Raw genomic sequence first — 6,562 nt, forward strand, 5'->3', positions numbered from 1 at the left:
GGCTGCGAGCTCCGCTTCCGGCTCCGAGCGGGCGGGGCGAGAGAGCATGCGCAGTGAGGTGCGTCGCCGGCGGCCGCTCCCGTCCCGCCGTGAGTGAAATCCACTGCGGGTTTTCCTGGAGCGGAGGGGCGGGGAAGTCGGCCCGAGCCTCCGGTGCTTCTGAAGCTGAAAGGGCTTTTCGTCTCAATGACTTCTGTGCCAGGTCCGGGAAGGGCTGGGACGGGGCTCCGCAGCCACAAAGGTCTCCCGCGCCCCGGGGAGGACGATCTGATTGAAAACGTCAGCGGCACTCAACCATTCTTATAACTTGACTGCTTTTCGGGGTGGAAAAAAGCAGTATCAGACTGGAGGTGGGCAGGCCGGGGACGGCTGAACAAAGGTTTGCAGCCTGGCGCTTCTGCCTTTGTGCCGAGGTTTTATTCATTCACACTTGCGCATTTTGATATTTCCCTCTGGGGGAGCTTAAGAGTATACCATTCTGCGAGCAGGATTACGCCGAGGATTAAGGACCAAAATGTTTAATGTAAAAAGAAGGTTAAAAACTGGAAAGCCTTGAAGGATGGTTTTCAAACTTAAGCGTGCATCAGAATTACCTGGAAGGCTTGTTACAACCCAGAATGCTGGGCCACACCCCGGAGTTCTCTGCTTAGGTGGTCTGGAGTGGGGCCTGGTGATTTGTTTTTCTACTCCGTTCCTAGGTGATGGTCTACTCTGGGGAAACTGAAAGTTTAATAGCTGTCCTCTCGACCAGGCTTATCTTCTGATAAAGCTGCTTATATGAGGCTGTAATAAAAAAAATATCATCCTTAAGAAAGGATGTCTAATTCACTCCAGAAGATCACATAGTGTGGTATTGACTGGCCTGGGGGATGGAATGTGGGTTTTTCATTCATTTGATTAAAATATATATATATTGCTCGCCGACTCTATTATGGATGAGACTGGGCTGACCCTGAATAGTCAATAGGCACAAAATGGTAAGGTCTCTACCAGGTGTCCTCAAACTACGGCCCGCGGGCCACATGCGGGTGTTTTTGCCGTTTTGTTTTTTTACTTCAAAATAAGATATGTGCAGTGTGCATAGGAATTTGTTCATTTTAAACTATAGTCCGGCCCTCCAACGGTCTGAGGGACAGTGAACTGGCCCCCTGCTTAAAAAGTTTGAGGACCCCTGGTCTCTACTCTCATAGAGTTTACAGTTTGGTGGGGAAACACACAAATTGTGTTAAGAATAATAGCAGAGACATGGGGATGATGGGTGGGAGAGTGGGAGGAAGGTAGAAGATAGAGAAGGCTTCTCTGCCAAAGTAGGATTTAAAAGCTGAGGGCTGAAGGATAATGGGTGTTAGGAGAAAGGGGAACCCTCCAGGAAGAAGGGGCAGCAAGCATCAAGGCCCTGTGGTGGGAAAGAGCTTGGCCTCTTCCACAAATTGAAGGAAGACCCAAGTGGTCAAATTGAAGTGAGCCAGGGAAGGTGCAAAGGGAGGTGAAGTCGGAGAGATAAGGAAGATGCAAACAAGGCAAGGATTTGTAGACTTTTCTAAGCATCTTAAAGTTTAGCCTCAAAGCAGCTCAGAAATCATCGAAGAGATTTAAGCAAGGAAATGTGGCTGCTTTGTAGGGAACGGATTCCACAAAGGAGAGGGTGAACTGAATGGTCTCTGCCCTACATTGTGGGCTGTAGTTCAGGGATAGAAATATATGAGGAGTAGCATCCAGATGGGATCGGCTGTGTGTAGAGGAGACTCAGGGGAATCATCATCTATTAGTGCCCTGCACATCCACAGCTACTCACAGAAAATAAATGAACAAATAGCCCTGGAGGAAGATTTTCCTCAGAGATTGTCTTCCAAGAAGACAAGGAAATGTTTCCAGTTGCATAGTTGTGTCCCCGCCCCCTACATTTTAGAAGATGCTAAGTGGGGATTCTTTGCTGCCTTTTCTACCATCAGGTATTCAAGGTCATTCAGGAGAACAGATGCCTGAAGATTGGCTCTGACAGGAGAGGGAGATGTGGCTTGATTGGGGTAGAGGAAATGGTTGTTTCTAGCATGACAGGTGTAAGTCGGGAGCAAAGGGATCCTACCAACGGAGTCCCAAGGACAGAGGTTAGGGACTTGAACAGGTCCCTGAGGGAAGCCCACTCTGGTAGATCCTCAAGATGGCAGCGCACATGCCGGCCTTCGCTGGGTTGTCATGGAAGTAGTTATGGCACGGGTCAGAACCTAAATGCTCCCTGGGTCCAGGCAGGCATTGTTATGAGTGGAGAGGGCCATGAGGAGGGTATGGCAAGCTGGAGAGCCAGCATCCCAACAGAAGACAATGGAAAATTTGCTCTGTAGGCCCAGTGTTGCCAGAACCTCCTTTTGTTTTTTCAAGAAAAGTTGGAAATTGTATTTTTATCTCTTGGTAACAAATTCTTTGCAAAGCTAGGCCTGACCTGTGGTCTGCACGTTTGCAAATTGTGATTGGCAAGACTGTTTAACGTATACTCATGCACGGCATTCAAATGCAAAGCTCGTGGTGGTGCTACATTTGCAGGCATGAAGAAACCTCCCACCATAGTCTCTTTCACATAGCCGAGACTGCCCTTTGTCTGGAAAGGCTACGACTGTTAGAAGTGTTTGGAATTTGCCAACACTTGTTAGAAGTGTCATTTGTGCTTGTTCCTCATAATCTGTCTACCCAAACCCTTTACTTGCATAACACCCCTTTTACTTCCTGCTTGCTACAAGCCAAATTGGTCAGCCTCTGTACTGCCATGGTGGCTCAGCCTTCCTCCTTCAGGGGAACATCCGGCCACAGCATTTCTGACCACCCTATTTGCATATGTCCTCTTCCTGCTCCCCCTTCTCCAAATACAGAGAAGCAGAAGATGCCAGAGCTAAAAGATGTCCTAAAGATTATCTTGTTAGATACCAAAAGGAAAGCAATAGTGGATGGGTGGGGTTTGTTTGACTGTCCTATATCCATTACTCCCTAATAGTACTCCGATACCTTTAGCTCCGGTCAATCAGATGCTTGGTTCTTGTTGGTTTCCAAGCCTGGTTTTGAACCTTTGAAGCATTTGTGAGTCTTGCAGTATCCTTCCAATAAATCCCCTGTTACTTAAGTTAGTAATCTGTTTCCATGACTTGCATCAAATTTAAGAACCCTAAGTGATACAGAAGCTCAGAGCGTGTAAGTGATTTTCCCCAATATTTTAGAGAAGCTAGGGAACAGAGTCCAGACCAAAACCTGGTCCTGACCCCTTTTCGGGGCCTTCAGTTCTAATGCCACAAGCATCGTTTAATTTTGACTGATATACTAGTTACCAGGTACCATGAGATTTCCTAGGGTATTCCTATATTCAAGGTCAACTTAGCAAATGTCTCTGGATCTTAAAATGACCAAGAAATTCACGTCACTCAATCTCCATTATTTTTAAATGCGAAATATTTTTTAAAAAATCAACTTAGGTACTTGCTGCAGGGATGACTATTTGCAAATTGGCAGACCAATCAAACCCACAGAGAGCATTCATGAAGGGCAGATAGCTCAATGGACAAGATGTTCATGTAGCTAGTGGTCAGGGAGGTGGCTGTGAACTCTGGCTTCTCCCTTTTCAAGTTGTGTGGTCTTAGACAACTAACTTAGTGTGTAAAGAGGGCACTGAACTTGGAATCAAGAAACTTGAGTTAGGTATGAGTTCTTTAATCTTTCTTCAGCTAAAAATTGGCAGAAATACCTAACCTACACGGTGTTATAAAGCTTAAATTTTTTAAAAGCATTTAACAAATTACAGAGTGATCTTATGGACAGATCAAGAGAAATAGGGTATAAGTATAAATTAATGATTCTTACTTATTACTTAAACATATTGACTTAAACATCTCAAAACAGGTCCTCCTCTTCACATAAGTTATCATAGGGCCCGTGTGCCTACTCTTGTCAGGTTGCTATTGTGCAAAAATAGTTTTGGAAGATCTCTTCAGGCTTGTCTTTGGAGCCTTAGCACGTTCTTTTAAATATCTTTATTGAGGGCAAATCTTGGCCCTTTGTGGGGAGATTTGACTTTTGGAATTGGCCAAAAGTCATTTTTCTCAGAGCCAAGTTCAGTGAATAAAATAGCTGATCAACTAGGGCTGTGTTTTTGGATAAAAAGCTTTATGTGACTAAAAAGTAATAAAACTGGTTTTCATAGGTGACTTATCAACTGCTTCTGACCATAGTTCTAAAAAGAAGTTCTGAAAGGATTTTATTCAATGATCACATACATTCCCTGGCATAAAAACATTATACTCATTATATTTTTAATTTCAATTGAAAATAGCCTATCTAATAATAGAGTAACATGTAAATTACCATCACTCCGCTATGCCCACGATTGGGCGGCTGGAGGCTGGGGGGTGGGACTCGGGGTGGCCTATCCGGCCATTGAGAGGCACGGATCCACTGCCACTGAGGGGGGCTACCCTGCTGTTGAGAGGCGCAGGGGGCGGGAGGGACTCCCCCCCCCGATCCCCCCTGCGCCTCTCAACGGCCAGATCCGCAGCCGCTGAGGGGGCCTGCTGTGGACACCCAGCTGCGCCTCTCAACGGCAGGGTAGCCAGGTGTCCGCGGCAGCCCCCCTCAGCGGCCGTTGAGAGGCGCAGGGGGCGGGAGTCCCGCCCCCTGCACCTCTCAACAGCAGGGTAGCCCCCCTCAGCGGCCGCGGACCATCAAAAGCGTGGGAGCTGGGTGCCTGTCTGCTCCGGCACCAGCGGACAGGCACTCAGCTCCACCGCGAAAAGCGAAAGCGTATAGGGGACCCTACACGTGCATGATTCAATCATGCACTGGGCCTCTAGTATTTCACATAATGATAATAGCTGCACAGAGTTTAAAGTGAAGTGAGATTCTGTGAGATATCATCCTAGTCCCCCTACCACCTGCAAAAAAATGAATAGCTTGTTTTACATATAAGTCTCAAAGAAAGATTGAGAAAGGAAAATAAAAGACTCCACATCCCCACATCACTTTACCTATAAACACAAATTCCAGATGAACTACAAATCTTCAATGTAGAATAAAACCCATACCCCTCGTTGTGGCCCACTAAGCCCTTGTGTTCTAGTGCCTGCCTCCCTCTCCAACTTGCCTCCCCTTCCCCTGATGCATTAGCTACATCAGCCTTCTTGCTCTTCTTCACACACCAAGGCCATTTCTACCTGCCTCCTCTCCCTGTACTTCCCCCCTAATCATTAGTGGTTCCTGAGTCAGTTTAAATTTTACCTCCTCAAAGATGCCTTTCCTGACCACCCAATCTGAAGCAGCCTGCCTCAGACTACCATGCACTATGTCTAATTCTCTGGTGAAATACCTGGTTTATTTATTGGTTCATTTGTTTATTGTCTCTCTCCCAACTAGAAAATATCCCCGCTAGAATTTGAAGAGGACCAGGCACATAATAAGAGTTCAACAAATATTAGTTGAATGAATGAGTCTAATAATAAAAACAAAACTATAAATATTTTATAAGAAAATTTAGGAAAATATTTGTATAATCTCAGAGTGGGGGAAACTTTCTTAAATAAAGCCCTAGCTTGTTTGGCTCAGTGGATAGAGCGTCGACCTGTGGACTCAAGGGTCCCGGGTTCAATTCCAGTCAAAAGCACATGCCTGGGTTTCGGGCTTGGTCCCCAGTGGGGGTGGGGGGCGTGCAGGAGGCAGCCAATCAATGAATCTCTTTCATCATTGATGTTTCTATCTCTCTCTCCCTCTCCCTTCCTCTCTAAAATCAATAAAAATATATTTTAAAAAAAAATAGAAACCCATAGCTATTAATGGAAAGCTTTGGTTACATTCACAACTTTCCATTAGCTAAAGACTTAAATTATAGATTAAAAGAAAATATTTGCATCACATATGACAAAGGTTAATATATATAATAGTTTTTAAAATGATAAGAAAAAGGCAAACAATCCAACAGAAACATTAGCAAAGAGTACTACCTAACACCACCTCTACAAAAGAAATTTAAATAGAAAATTCACATAGGAAAAGAGGTTTTTTATTGCTGATAGTAAGGGAACTACAAATTAGACAATGACAGATTCCATTTTTTTCCCACCCATCATTCACAACATTTAAAAGGAGAAAAAAAAAAATACCCAGTGCTGATAAGTGTATAAGAAAATGGACATGCACTGAACCTGTTCCTGAGAACATGAATTGCTAGAACCTTCTACAAAGTTAACCATCGATATTTATTAATACCCTCTGAGACAGCATGGAAGCATGTAACAGACTGAGGAATCTCAGAGGGAAGGGTAGGAGTTGGGGGAGGGCAAGAAGAGATTAACCAAATATTTTATATGCATAGTTCATGGACACAGACAATAGTGCAGTCAAGACCTGGGGGGAGGGGGCCAATGGGGAGGAAGAAGGAGGACATCTGTAATACTTTAAACAATAAAGATAAATTTTTTTAAAGTTAAAATTTGTATATGTTAGTCTTAGAAATCCCATTTGGGTGACCCCTTAAAAAAATAAAAGTACTGGATGTTGAAGGGAGAAAAGATTATGATCACGAAGAATTATT

At 44.5% G+C, this 6,562-nt stretch overlaps 1 long non-coding RNA gene across 1 annotated transcript; it reads left to right on the plus strand.

Annotated features, from left to right (window-relative positions):
- The first annotated feature begins 13 nt into the window (after positions 1-13).
- Positions 14-918, plus strand: LOC129150671 (uncharacterized). The gene is made up of 2 exons (XR_008557394.1): positions 14-89; positions 203-918. It is a non-coding gene; the product is annotated as an uncharacterized LOC129150671 (long non-coding RNA).
- The last annotated feature ends 5,644 nt before the right edge of the window (positions 919-6,562 follow it).

Source organism: Eptesicus fuscus, chromosome 11, assembly GCF_027574615.1.
Source record: "Eptesicus fuscus isolate TK198812 chromosome 11, DD_ASM_mEF_20220401, whole genome shotgun sequence".
NCBI classification, from domain to species: Eukaryota; Metazoa; Chordata; class Mammalia; order Chiroptera; family Vespertilionidae; genus Eptesicus; species Eptesicus fuscus.